The sequence below is a fragment of the Pteropus vampyrus genome, unplaced genomic scaffold (genome assembly GCF_000151845.1).
Source record: "Pteropus vampyrus isolate Shadow unplaced genomic scaffold, Pvam_2.0 Scaffold166, whole genome shotgun sequence".
Taxonomy (NCBI): domain Eukaryota; kingdom Metazoa; phylum Chordata; class Mammalia; order Chiroptera; family Pteropodidae; genus Pteropus; species Pteropus vampyrus.
In genome coordinates, this window is record NW_011888947.1 from 544,747 (window position 1) to 559,469 (window position 14,723).

At 48.7% G+C, this 14,723-nt stretch overlaps 1 pseudogene; it reads left to right on the top strand.

Annotated features, from left to right (window-relative positions):
* Positions 1-265: 265 nt before the first annotated feature.
* Positions 266-498, top strand: LOC111745815 (annotated as a pseudogene).
* The last annotated feature ends 14,225 nt before the right edge of the window (positions 499-14,723 follow it).

A 14,723-nucleotide genomic window follows, 5' to 3' on the forward strand; every position in this document is an offset into this window, starting at 1 on the left:
AGATTGTCCCTCGTTTGTTCTCCAGGGCCCCTGTGTCTTCATTTGTACCGCAGTCTGGGGTCATTCCCACCCAAGCTTTCTGTACTCGGCTCCATCTCACTGTTACACGCTGACTGTGAGACCCAAAAGACATACGTTACAGTCCTGACCCTGGGGTCTCAGAATGTGACCATACTTGGAGGTAATCAAGTTAAAACGAGGTCACGTGGGTGGGCCCTAATGCAATATAAGTGGTGTGCCTATAAGAAGAGGTGATTAGACAGCGACGGGCCACAATCTGGAAACGCCAGTGTGTCAAGGACTAACAATGGATACCCAGAAGGACGTTCAACCCCCAAAGCAGCAGTCAATGATATATATCTGTGCAGAATGTCACACAGAAAATGAAACAAAATCCAGGGATCCAATCAGATGCAGAGAATGTGGATACAGAATAATGTACAAGAAAAGGACTGAATGATTGGTAGTTTTCGATGCGTGATGAAACATGGAATTCAGAGGAATATCTTTGTATTTGGATTTGCTGTTAATGTTGTTGTCTAGCTTTTGATTAATGTACCTACATTTATGAATACAACTATATACACATGATTTCATTTAAAAAACAAGAAGAAGAGGTGATTAGGACACAGGGAAGACACAAAGAGAGGACCACATGAGGACACGGGGAGAAGACAGCTGTCGGCAAGCCAGACCTGCAACAGACGCTTCCCTCACAGCCCTCAGAAGAAACCAGCCCTGCCGCCACCCGGCTCGGGGACCTCAGGCCTCTAAGACCATGCGAGAATCTATGTCTGTTGTTTTAAGCTCCTTCTCAGGAAACAAACACGCTCACCTGGCAAGGCCTGACTCCCATCGTCTAAAGGGGGTGGCTCTCTGAGAGGCTCACTTAGGGAAAAAATGTCTCCGAGTGAGAATCTGGGCTGCGAGGGGTTGGGTGGCGCATGGCTCAGACCACGGGCACCCGGCCCCAGTCAGATGCCCGCCGTGGGCAGACACCATCTGTCCTCACACACAAATAAAGCAGGCCCATTCTGGAGACAGCATGATCCAGTCTGGGAGAAGGAATGACTGTCTCCAGCCCATCCAAACTGGGTGCTGGTGATTTGAGTAAATTAAGGCATGATTTAAGATTTAATGGTTGGAAGTGAAGCAAGAGGGGGAAAAAAACCCATCAAGATGGCTAGTCTCTTCTTGTTGTTAAAAATTTAAATTAAATAGTTCACGCAGGGAATTCATTTAACTTGGAATCATATTCTTAGAACTTAGACACAGAACTTGATTTTTACTTTTGCCTTGACAATCTAATACTGCCTGCCTTCCAGGTAATCCTGGATTCTTCCAGGGGACCCTTTTCAGAGCCACTTCAAGAAGAAACCATTAACTAATTTAGGTTTAGGGGGAAAGAGGCTTCTCTTTCTCTCTCTCTCTCTCTCTCTGCCTCCCTCCTTCTCTCTCTCTCTCTCTTACCCCCTCCCCCCCGACCGGCGCACCCCGCTTCCCTGTCTCTCTCTCTCTCTTTCTCCTATCAAACATGTATCTCAGAATTTGGCCAACTTTTTCTGTAAAGGGCCAGGTAGTAAGTATTTTTGGTTTCGCAGAAACTATTTTATAGTTTCCAATACAACTACTGGATTCTGAGGTTGTAGAAACGCAGAAGCCAGAAGAAATATGTAAATGCGTGGGTGTGGCTCTTTTCCAATAAAACTTTATTTACAAAAACAGGCAGTGGCTAGATTTGCAAACCACTGACATAACTCATCTAAACTCAGAGATACAGAAGTGTCCACCTTGATTCAGCTGCCTCAACCAGACCCCATGGCCAAGAGCTTGAGCACTAGACAGTGCTTGGGTTCAAATCCTACCTCGGAGGTTAACTAGGGACTTTGGGCAAGTTACAGACTCCTCCAAGCCAAGCCCTGTTGGCAAAAGGGACATTGTAACAGTCCCTGTCTCTGGGAAACGCTGTGCGAACAACTGAGTTGATGTGTGCAAGAGGCTCATCCCAGTGGCTAACACAGGGATACACGAGGGCCTGCAGTTGTCATTAAAGCAGGTAGCCCCACCAGGAGGAGAAAGAGGCAGTTTCTTCTTCAGGCTGAGGAGACAGGAAGGAAAAGAAGGCATTGGAGGGTGGCAGAGGTAATTCATAAATCAGGGCCCACTGGGGGCAGGAGGGAATTAAATTGAGAGCAGGCAGGAGAAAGCAGGCAGAGGAAAGGACCACTTTGTCCTTCTGCATAGAACTAATCCAGTGGCCCTTTTTCTAAGGCTGCTCTCTCCCTCTCAATTATGCTGTCCACAATGGCAGGGACAAGGTTCATTTTTCCACGACTATGTCTCCAGATCTTAGCACAGTGCCTTGCGTGCAGCGGGTGCCCCATGGAGGGATACATAGGAGATAGGGAGAAAAAGGAAAGGCTTCCTCTTGGGTTCATCAAGAAAGAATGTCGCCTTATCTGATAGGGGTGGGCCTTGGGGGAAGGGGCTAGGGGATAGGGAGGGAAAAGCAACAGATAGCATAAAAACAACAAAATACACTGTGTGAACTATATTTGGGTCCTGATTTTAAGAAATTATAGAAAGGCATGGGTAAGCAGAACATGGCTTGGGTAGTGATAATATTAAGGAAATATTGATAATCGTGTTAGGTATCTAATGGCATGATGTGCACTTTTTAATAAGTCTTCATCAGTCAGAGAGCATACTAAATGACACAGTGCCAGGAATTGCTTTAAAACTTAGGGGCAAAAAAAAAAAAAAAAAAAAAATGGAGTGGCAAGTAGTTGATACAACTAATTTTCTATATGTTCAAAATGACCTATAATAAAAAGTTAAAGATAATTTTTCTTGAAAAAGTATTAGACAACAAGTTTAGAGAGCTGCTGTATAACATAGTGCCTATAGTAAATGATACTGTATTGTGTACTTTAAAAATTTAAGAGAGTAGAGCTCACGTTACGTGTTCTTGCCACCAAAAAAATAAGAACCCCGAAAGCAACAAGAAAGAGCATGAACAAACTTGGAAGTGATGGCTATGTTTATTACTTATGTTGGTAATAGTTTCACAAGTGTGAGCATATGTCTAAACTCATCAAATTATGTCCATCAAATAGGTGCCAGGCTTTGTGTATCGATTATGCCTCAGTAAAGTTGTTTTCTTTTTGTAAGAGCAAGTGGCAGAGCTAGAAAAAAAAAAGTATTGGAATAGCCACTAGGGTGAGTTTACTCAGACAATGATACCCAATCCAACAGACTGGTATCCTCTTCAAAACGAATATGTCCCACGCCCATCGCCATCCTGAAATGAAATGCATAGAAACCTATACAATTTCCCCAAATCCACATAATGCCTGGGAGGACAGACTGGCCCTGTTGGCTGCTTACATTGGAACACAGTTTCATGTGAGCATGTCAGTAACAGATGGCACCTGACCCAGGTGTGGAGAGTAGGATCCACTGACTGGTCATGGGGCTAAATGGTGAAAACCTCTTGACCAAGTTCTGGACAAAACAAAACGCAATGTTCCCACCATTTGCATGCCTGGCAACAATGCAGAGTAAATACATGCAAAGCCATACTTACTGTTTATATGTAAAATGGGGGAGGGTCCTAGACACACACCATTATAAACAGGGTTTTCACCTGTGTGACGATCACCACAGGATCTCCTAAAACAGGTAGATGTAGGATGCCGCTTGGGGGGCGTGTCCAGGATCTGTGCCAGTCACCTTCTGTGTACAGGTGGCAGCTCTGATCACTGTGGCAAACAACCTCCTTCCAGAAACTTCCAACTTGGCCCCTAAGGGAGGCAGAGCCCACTGCATTGGGCTCTGGGGCACTGGCTAGGGGACATCAACCAAGTGGCCCAGTTTTGTGCCTTCCAGCTGCAGGTGCCCCAGGGAGCTGCAGAAAAGCAGGTGGACCTGGCTTCTCAGGGGCTTCTTCCTGGGAGGGGTCGTTAGGTAGCTAGTCAGACAGGAGCGACAAGGGGGAGCAAAGGAATAGGGGCCCAGCCTAGAGACCACCTAAAGAACACCCTACTGATAGTTAGAGAATCCCTCCTGCGTCCCCAGAGACAAAGGACAGGAGGGTCATAATCTTAGCTGGCCTAATCTTACCACAAACGCATGCACAGAAAGTACTGCCCATAACTTCGGCCTCATTATACCATCATTATAATATCACGATTATGCCTGGAAATTTATGAATCTAATTATAACAGACTGAATTCTGGGTTAGCACATGCTCAGTAGGCAGTTATACAGAAGCCAGGTGTCAAGCAAAATGCCTCTCTTGCCAGTTACCTAGGAATGCCTTTGGAATCACCCATCACGGCCTAACTGTAAAGCAGACATGCCCACTTCTGGGCCCTTTTTGCCCTTCTGGGTCCTCCCTTTTTGTCTTTCCGTGGTCTATCTTTTCGGTGGACTTTTGTGGCCCTTAGGCCCTTTTGTGTTGGTTACAACTCTGGGACCTTGTGCCTCCTTGGGGCATACTTTGTCTTTCTAAAATATATTTTTAATAAAACTATTAAATCTCAATGACCTGTGATTCTTCACTGCGTCATTTGAGGAAGAACCGAGTTAAAAATGCTAACTACAGGTCTGCGCCGTCATTATCCTTCGCCTTCCCCGCTACCGCTGGGGCAACACTCAAACTCCCATGGGACCCGCCGGTGCCAGGGAGGCTGATAGGAACCAGGAAGTGGGGCCAGGCTGAGGGCTGACTCTAACGGAGAGGAAGGCAGAGCTCCGGAGTCAGACTGCGGGGCACGGAGCACTTGGGCAGCCCTCCCTAGGGCATGGCATGTAGTTACTATTAGCAATGGGGGCGGGGGGGGGGGTCAGGGGAGGTCAGAGGTCAGAGGCCTTGGAGGACTCCCATGGTTCCGTGGGTTGGGTAGCAAAAGGAGCGATTTCAGAGTGCGAATCGTGTGAATGATGAACTCAGCAATTAATGTGGCTTCAAGAAGGCGTGTGTCATTCCTGGCTCAGCAGGGGCCCCCACTGTGTGTCTGGGGCCTGGAGAAATGACCTGAATCTGTGCTTCCCTGGCTGTCCCGGCCATGCCTCATCAGTCTTACTTCTGTGGGGGCTGCTGTGCCTGCCACCGCAGCTGGTTTTCTCCAGGGCTGAACAGGCCTCTCATCAGTGGCTGGTTGTCCTTTTGTAGTCCAAGAAACAGCTTATCGTTTCAGGAAAAAATGACCTCATCTAGGCTGAAAATGTAACTCAGAAGAGTAATGAAGCCTTGCTGCCTTCGGCTACAGGGTGTGACTGGTGCTCAGACTTCAGGAAGCCCAACCCTCCAACCAGCTCTATTTTCCCAGGGGCATAGCTTCTGCCACTGGATGACTCATTCCCCTGAAACAGCAGTGCTCGCTTAGCTAGTAGGAGGCCTTGCCTGCTTGCCCCTGTGAAGGTGATGAGTGACGCTGCTTTTTCATAATGCAACATGAGGACAGTCTGCGGGGCAAAGTGGTGGCGTTTTTGGACATCCTTGGCTGTGAAATTGCCCTGAGCCAGGCTGGGTTGGTGCTAAGAAGAGAATTATTGTCAGGAAAGGGGACTTCATGGAAGAAGGAAAGGCCGAACAGTAGTCGTGGAGGCCGCGGGGTCCTTCCGGCATCCACTCAGCTCTCCCTGACCCCGTGCACTGGACTCTCCCAACATGTGGGGAAGTGGTTGCTGCCCCATTTTACAAAAGCAGTTCAGAGTCTCAGGAACTTGCCCATGGCAGGCCCTGGGACCAGGGCAGTGGCTCCGTAAGTGCATGAGACTCTACCTGGGGACAAATGAGTTAGAGGAAGAGAGGGCAGTAAACTGGGTGCCAGTGTGGGGTCCTGCCAGTGTGATCTCCACATGCTACTGTCCTCCCTTTCCCTGGGCCTCACTGTGGGGTCGCTTCTGGCTCACTGAGCACAACAGGGACGGGGCCCCTGAGCTGGGACCCACACGGCAAGGAGAACGGGCCCTGATCTGTGTTTTCAGATCCTTCTCTGGCCGCCTCCAGTCTTTGTAAGTGGAAGGGAGCAGTGTAGAGGTGTATTTCCTCCCTGTGTTCATTACGTCACGGTGGTCGGCTGAGTAATGGCCCTGCATCCTGATTCCTGGATTCTGAGGATATGAGACCTGTTATGGCAAAGGGAGTTTGTAGCTGTGGTTAGGGATCTTGAGATGGTAGAGGATCCTGGACCTTACAGAAGGGAGGCAGAGTTGTTGCCTGAGAGCTTGACGGGGACAAACGTCCAAAAGAGGACTCAACTTGGAGCTCTGGTGACCAGGTTATTGTCTTATGTTGCAAGAAAGAATTCACGAACAAGATGAATAAAAAGCAGGAAAGCACAAAGTTTATTGAAGCAAAAGCACACACTTAGGAGGGAAGGGCAGGTGAACTCACAGATCAAGTCACAAGGATGCCTGGCTATTGGGCTTTTGTTCTTCTTGGAGGCAGGACCCAGATACGTGGTACTGACGTAGCCTCGTTGTCACCTCCCAGTGGGCAGGGAGCTCGATTTCCTGCTCTTCCATATTTATTTGGTATTTCCAGAACTGTCATGGTGTCAGGTGCATGATGGGAGCCACAGTAACCAAAATGCAGATGAGATCATGATGATATTATAATTAGCCAAAGGTCAGGAAAGGACTGGTCTTGGCTTGTCTCCCCTTGTCAGAGCTAAAACAAGGGGAGGGCTGAAGAAAGGAAGAATTTCCGGGGCCATATCCTGAAAGGGGAGGGGGCATCCCTAGGCTATCTATCCTGTCACAGAGGGAGATTTAATTGCAGGAAAGGAAGACAAGAATGTGACACAGGAAGCAGGGAGAGATAAGGCAATGTGATGTGGGGCCACGATCCAAGCAACGGGGTGCCTCTAGAAGCCAGAAAAGAGGAAGGAATGGATTCTCCCCTAGAGCCTCCAGGAGGAACAAGCCCTGTGGACGCTTTGATTTCAGCCCTTTGAGGCCCATGATGGACTTTTGACCTCCAGAGGTGTCAGAAAATAAATGTGTGTTGTTTAAGCCACTAAGTTTGTGGTCATTTGTTACAGCAGCCACGAGACATTGATACAGCCACCCACCACCTTTAGAGGTAGGAGAGGTTGGAGTGGGTTTGGTTTTCAAATGACAACTCTTCTCAAGTCCTTATGTTAAGAACTACTCAGGTTAGTGCCCTGGCACTGTTAAGATGTGTGGGCTCCATCAATGGTAGGTGGCATCATGATCCTCACTGTCATATTAACAGAATCACCAGCCCGAGACTGGACTCCCCGCCCCCCCCATCCCCACTCCATCTGCGAAGTTAGCAGGCTCGCAGCAGGCATAGGGAGCCTGGCTTTTTAAAGTTGAGCTCTCGCTGCGTGCCCTGCATCCTCACACGGTCCTATGAAATGGGGACTGTCACTGCCATTGTACAGACGGGCTCACCGAGTCACCTACGGTTCCCTCTCCTGCTTCTGAGGCACCCTTGTCATCTGTGGAAACTGACCCAGAGGCGACCTGCTCTGTGGCAACTTTCCCCACATTCCTCGGGGTGGGATGGACCCTCCCCAGTTTTCCCGCAACAGACAGGTGTTCTCATAACCACCACCCCGACTCAGACAGCTAAGGATTAGCTCCTGGGAGGTCCCAGAGGACAGAGCAATGTAGGGCAAAGAGGGGAATCTGAGGGCAGTCAGTCCTGGGTCCAGGTCCTTGACCCTCTGCTCTGGTATTTCCTCTTCTTCAAGGGCAGATAACAATAGCCACCTCTTGAGGGCACTGTGGAGGCCAAGCATGACCTTGAGGGTCTCCAGACTAGCCCCACACAGCCACTGAGTGGGCATTTAGTAAGCTAAGCCTTTGCAGCCACAATTCCTGACCATAAGACATCAACATTTCTCAGCGAATGAGCAAGCGGATAAATCTATTAATTCAACAAATATTTATTAAATGCCCACTAAGTGTAGGTCGCTGTGCTAAAAGTCGAGCTAATGAAGGAAAAAAGAGAATGTCAACGCTCTGAGTGGATCTCTGGCTGGTTGAAATGGAACGTCTGAGGGAAGATGTCTCTTCTCCCTCCCTGCCACTGGGGGGCCCATGGGCTCTGTGGATGCTGGCCAGTCCCCTGAAGCACCCAGGCCAGGGCTGCGGGTCTCTAGGAACCAGGCATCCCTCAGCTCCAGAATATAAACGCATTCCACATGGCCTGCTGGAGAGCCACAGGCCCTGCTAGAGGACTCAGAGGGTTGTTGTCCAAAGGCCACTGTGCAGCAAGTCCCAGCTTCCCAAGAAAGCTGGGGGAGCCCTGAGCATCATCGGGTAGACCCCACGCTCCTGCTGATAGGCAAACTGAGACCCAGGATGGGCAGAGGTTTGCCCAAGGCCACTTAGGAGACAGGGGCAGAGTCCAAACCCCTGATACTCAGCAGAGCACGGTTTCTGCCAGACTCCCGGACCTTGTTAGAGCAAGAATCACAGCTCAGGCAGAGGGAGGTGGGCAGCCTTCCATTCGGAGCTCTCCTTTCTGGGCACGAGGTGGTGCTGACGTCCGTGTGGACTGTCCTGAACACCCAACGTGTTTGTGCAGAAGCTCTGGTGTCCCCACTGGCCAGAGCCTGCTTGTACCCTCCTGTGCATTTGTCCAAGTGGCATCTGCCCCCCAGGAGCCTCTGTGTTCTTTGTGATCAGGAGCCAGAGACCTTTCCTCTGTTCTGGGTAATTTCTCCACTTCAAAGAGAACTTTCCGTCATTGTGAGTGAAACTGGGTTTTAACAAAACATGATCATGGAGCGTGACAAGATTTCTGGCCACGCCTCTGTGAAATTCCCTAGAAATGATGAAATTTAATCGAGGCCATGCCCTGCCCCCCCCCCATTGTACGTGGGGAGTTCGTACCCATTGTCCTGCCACCGGAGAAGCATGAGAGCTCTGGGTAAAGGGCTGATGAGGCCACAGGCAGGAAATCCCACTGGTGGCTCTGGGCCAGATGCCATCTTAAGACACTACAGTGACCACTGTGTTCATGGCGGACCACCAAGAGTACCCTGGACACTACCCAGACACTGGCCTTCCCAGGGCTGGCCACATTGTCACATTTCTCTCCACCAGCTTTGTCCCCTGTGCGAAGATGCTGAGTTCTCTGAGGTTTGCCTAAACTCAGCATCATTTAGTGGAGTAGCATGTTTTTCGGTCACAGAGGTGGCTGCTGGTGGGGATATAAAATGGTGCAGCTGCTGTGGAAAAAAAGTCTGGCAGTTTCTCAAACAATTAAACAGTTACCATACGACCCAGCGATTCACTCCTAGGTTTATACAAAAATTTATACAAGAATGCAGATAATAGCTTATCCCTAATAGCCAAAAGGTAGAAACAACCCAAGTGACCATTAACTGATGAATGGACAAAGAAAATGTGGTCCATCCATACAATGGAATATTAATCAGCCATAAACAGAAATGAAGTAGTGACATAGGCTACAACTTGGGAGAATCTTGAAAACATTATGCCAAGTGAAAGAAACCAGTTGCAAAAGACCAAATATTATATAATTCCATTTATATGAAATGTCCAAATCCATAAAGCCAGAAAGTAATGGTTGCCTAGGGCTGGAGGGAATGGGGTGGGGTAAGGGGGTGACACCTCGGGAGTGCAGGGTTTCTTTTATAGGGTGACGAATGTGTTCTAAAATAGATTGTGGTGATGGTTTATTTAAAGTGCATAGTTCAATGGTGTTCACTATATTCACAGTTCTATGAATATAGTGAACACCATTGAACTATGCACTTTAAATGGTCTGTGAGTTATATCTCAATAAAATGACAAAAAAAATGTAATGGAGGGCAAGGATGTGGTGCAACTGGAACTTTCAGACACGTCTGGAGTCTTTAATTACAGAACATGTAGAACCGGCAATATTTACTAAAGCCGAACAATGGTTCAAGTTCCACTCCCAGCCGTGACCCCAGCAGAGTGACTGCGTCCGTTCACCAAAAGACAAGCGCCGGAGCGTTCAGAGCAGCGCGAACGGTGGTAGCCCTCACCCGGGAACAACGCATGGGTCCACCCAGAGTAGAATGAATACATAAATTTGGTCTATTCACACAGTGTAATATCACACGGCAATGAACATGAATGAGCTAAATCTACAAACAACATGGATGAATCTCATCGACACGGCCGTGAATGAAAGAGCACATGCTATCTAATTTCAAGGGTACGAATCTCGGAAACCAATCTTTCACATCGAAGGTCACATCAGTGGTTACTCTTAGTGTCTTGCGGGGGACAGAAAGGGGGTCTTCTGGGGGCTGCTGATGTTCTGTTTCTTGATCTGGGTGCTGTTACATGTGTGTGTTTACTCTGAGAATTCAACCAAATTCACTTAGGATTTGCACGCCTTTTGCTTTTATGTCATATTTTCAATAAAAGTCTACTCAAAAATATGCTCAAAAAGTTAATGAAAGGAAACAACCCAAATGCCTATCAATAGGTGACTAGATACACAAATTGTGGTATGTCCATACAATGGAATACTACTTTGCCATAAAAAGGAGTGAAGTAGTGATTCATGCTAAAACATAGATGAACCTTGCAAACATTATGCTCAGTGAAAGGAACCAGATACAGAAGGTCACATATTGTCTAATTCTATTTATAGGAAATATCTGGAATGGGCAAATCCACAGAGACAGAAAGCAGATTCAAGGTTTTCAAGGGCTAAGGGGAGGAGAAATGAGAAGTGACAGCTAGTGGATACGGGGTTTCTTTTTGAGGTGATTAAAAGTTCTAGAATTAGAAAGTGGTGATGGTTGTACAATTCTCCAAGATACTACATGCCACGGAATTGTATACTTTAAAATAGTTAAATGGCAAAGTTTGTGTTTTACAAAAGTTAATAAAAGTACCAAGGGGCTGGCCCAAAGTGAAAAGAGCTGGGATCTCTAATAAACATGTCCCCTGCAAATTATACCTAAGAGTATATTTTTGAGTACTTACCATGTGCCAAGACCTAGGATGAGTTCTTTTCCGAAATTATCTCATTTCTTTTTCAAAACCATCCTAGAGAGCAATTACTACCATCATCCCTATTTTACAGATAAGGAAATCAGACATCCTAAGAGATCCCGTTCCTGTCCAGTCACAGATGGGGCTTGAGTGGTTCTGTCAGAGGCCACACTCATAGGCAGGTGGGTAGCTGCCTCTTCTACTCTGTGCAGGGGACCCACTTCTGTGGTCTATAGGAAGGCCAAGGTGCTGGTCTGATGTGACTAGCAGGTAAGATATTTATGGTGGAGAGCAATGGTGTGAGAAGACAGGTGACATGTGGCCCAGGCAGACCACCACCACCACCCTCCCCAAACCTCCCTTTAGTGAAGCCCGTGGCAGGGATGTGGAGGGAGGCTAGAGCCTCCAGCCAGAGCACACGGGCCTCTGGTGAGCTGGGTATCTATAGATGATACCACAGTCATGATGACAATGATAGTACCCGGTTCACGGACATCCTTCTACACGCCAAGCCTTATCAGGCACTTCATACATTGTCCCATTTGGTTCTCACAACAAGCTGAGGAGTAGGTCCTCATGTTTTCTCCATCTGAGGCTCAGGGAAACCAAGTCATCACATGGCTCCAAGTGGCAGAACAGGGTTTTGAACCCAGAAGGTTGGACTCCAGAGCCCCCTGCTTGGCACAATAAACATTTGGAACCTTCTCCCAGTGGCATGTTAAGTAGCAAGAGAGAGAAGCCAAGGGGCACCTCGAGGTCAATGTCCGAAAACACAAAGCTCCATAACCTCCAGGAGCGTGGTCAGTGCTTAGATACAAAGACGCTTCCAATCATGCACAAAGCTGGCAGCCGCCCAGGGACGACACCGCCATCCTGGCCTGAAGCGAAGACTCTCCCTACAGGGCTGGACACATCTGAATGAGGGAAGTGGTGGTAGGTGCTGAGCGAGCCCCAGTCTAGACTCTTCTCCCTCCAGCAGGGAAATATATGGGAGGCCAGGGCTGAGGCCACAGTGAGAGGCGGTCATCCGGGCAGGCAGCCTGGGTCACAGCAGGCTTTTCTACAACCAGGTTGATGCCCATTGATAACAAATCTGCCCTAACAGAACTGGGCCTTGCCTGGCCCCTAGGTGGTTTATTCATTTAACAAACATCTACTGGGCACCATGATGGTTGATTTTTTATGTCAACTTGGCTGAGCCATGGTACCCAGATATCTGGTCAAACATTATTCTGGAGTTCCAATGAGGATGTTTTTGGATGAGATTAACATTTAAACCTGTGGATTCAAAGCAGATTGCCCTCCATGATCTAGATGGGTCTCATCTAATCAGATGAAGGCCTGAGTAGAATAAGAGACTGACCTCTTCTAAGCAAGAGGGAATTCTGCCAACAAATGGCCTTCAGACTAGAACTGCAGCATCGGCTCTCCTCTAGGTCTCCAGCCTGTGCTGGTCCACCTGCAGATTTTGGATTGTCAGCTTCCATAATTGTACAGGCCAATCCCTTAAAATAAATATCGAGAGAGAGAGAGAGAGAGAGAAAGAGAGAGAGAGAGAGTGAGCGAGCAAGCGCAGGAGGCGGTGGGGAGGAGACATATCCTATTGGTCCTGTTTCTCTGACAAATGCAGGCATCTAGTGTCTGGTATGGCTGAGCTCAGAGTGGTGACAGAGCCCCTCAGGCCTCAGTCTGCCCCGTCTGTTAAAGGGGAATGATAATGACAGACCTTCAAGGACACTGCAACTACGCAGGACAATGCAGGTGCAGGGCTTTGTCAGCTCCCAAGATCAAGGCTGTCTGCAGGACAGAGGCTCCTCCCACACAGCTGTGTGACATGGACCAAGGGCCTTCATGTCCTAGGCTTCCATTTCCTTATCTGTGAAGTAGGCTAATGACCGTTTTATATTGGGGGTGGTGATTCCCTGTGAGGATTAAGTGGAACCTAATGTATAGAAAGGGAATTGTGCCCAGCCCATAGTAGGCATTCCACAAACCACGTCAGGCTACAGTTCAGTAGTTGAGCCAAGAACTCAACTGTGTTAGAATCACATGGGAGCCAGGTTGTTGGGCCTCTTTGACCCACTGAATCTTCCTCTCTGAGTGGAGGAGCCTAAGGTCTGCATTTAAATCATGTCTATCATGGGTTGGCAGATTTGGGAACCCCAGCTCATCACAGAGGGGCACCAAAGGACCCTTTGCATGCAGACAGGGCTGTACCTTCTCTAGACAGGCAGCAGCCGGCTCCTAACCTCCCATCCTTGGGCCGAGTGAGTTGAGCTGGAGCTGGGCTCTCGGCCACCAACAAAAATTGCCTGATAATGAGCTACCTCATTACCTCTCAGACTGCCATCCCCCTCAGCCACCATCTGCCATCTCACCTGTCACCTGGCATGTCCCCCATCCTCCCGCTGGCAGGAAGGGAGGAGTCCATACTGCCTTGAACCTCCTCCTTCAAAGTTGTGCCTGCATCCTGCTCCACGGCGGGCCTCGGAACTGAGGCAAGACGGTGCCACGGATTCAAGCCAGAGCGTGGTGGGGCGGGACAGCAGCGGACTCTCCCAGCACATCCTCCAAAAGTGCCGGAGAGGTCTGTTTGTTCTAGAGACGTAACTGAGTTACCTAGTACAACATTCAAAAGCACAAGGGGTGCCAGCTTTGTCTCTATGTTCTTCTTTCTTACCAGAGCTCCAATTTTGTTTAGGATGCCAAGGTCCCAGCTGAAAACCCACCTGTCCCAGCCTTCCCTACAGCCAATGGCCCATGTGCATCAGGGAAGGGGCTTCTGGAAAAGCTGTTGTCTATGCTTTGCAGACCTCTTCCTCACCTGGAGGACATAGATGTTGGTGGTGGAGCTGCCATCCTGTGGCCATTTGGACAGGAGCTGGACCAGACTTCTTACGTCTGGATGCTTCAGGCTCCATGACGAAGCATACACCTTGTTCCACTATGTCAAGCCTGGTTCTACACCCAGCGGTCATGTGCCATTCTTCCCCGGCATGGGAATAAAGTGAGAATCTTCTCGTCCCTGTCCCAGCACCCAGCAGCCCCAGAGGCATGCAAAGAGACCAGTTTGGGGAGGTCTTTCAAGAAAAATTGGATGCACATATAAGCACATGTGATTATAGGTTGTTTTTCTTTATCACCCAAATGGTAGCACAGAACACACTGTTCTGCACGTATCCATTCTACAATAGAGCAAAACTTCCTCTTAGACAGAGCGTGTAATTACAAGCGGCTGTGCATCCTTCAGTTATGTGAGTTTGCCTGAAGGCACGTAACCGGTCCCCCATCCACAGATACCAGGCTATTGCCAATCTTTCCAGGCACATATTTTGGCAATGACTCCTAAAGGTACTATTTGGCCATATGGTTAAGACTATGATGGAAGCACAAGAGGTAGCCCCATGAAAATCAGGCCATGAGACAGTGAGAAGGCAAGGAGGGCACATTTTCTGTTTTCCTTCTTGAAACTGTCAATGGTTGGCTAGACCCCCAGGCCTGGCCCTGTCCCAGACTTAATCCCCTCCAGTCCTGGCCCTGGAATGCCTGGCTCCTCCCTCAGGAGGGTCTGGCTCTTCCCCTAAACCTCCAGACCCCACCCTTGGCTCTTTCCTGCTCTGTTAGAACCTGCTTCCCCCTCTATTTGCCTTCCTCCTGCCTGGCCCCTCCTCTGCTCATCACCACTGAGTCCCACCCCCACCCACCGTCTGTTTCCTCGACTGTTGTTACTGCCCTCC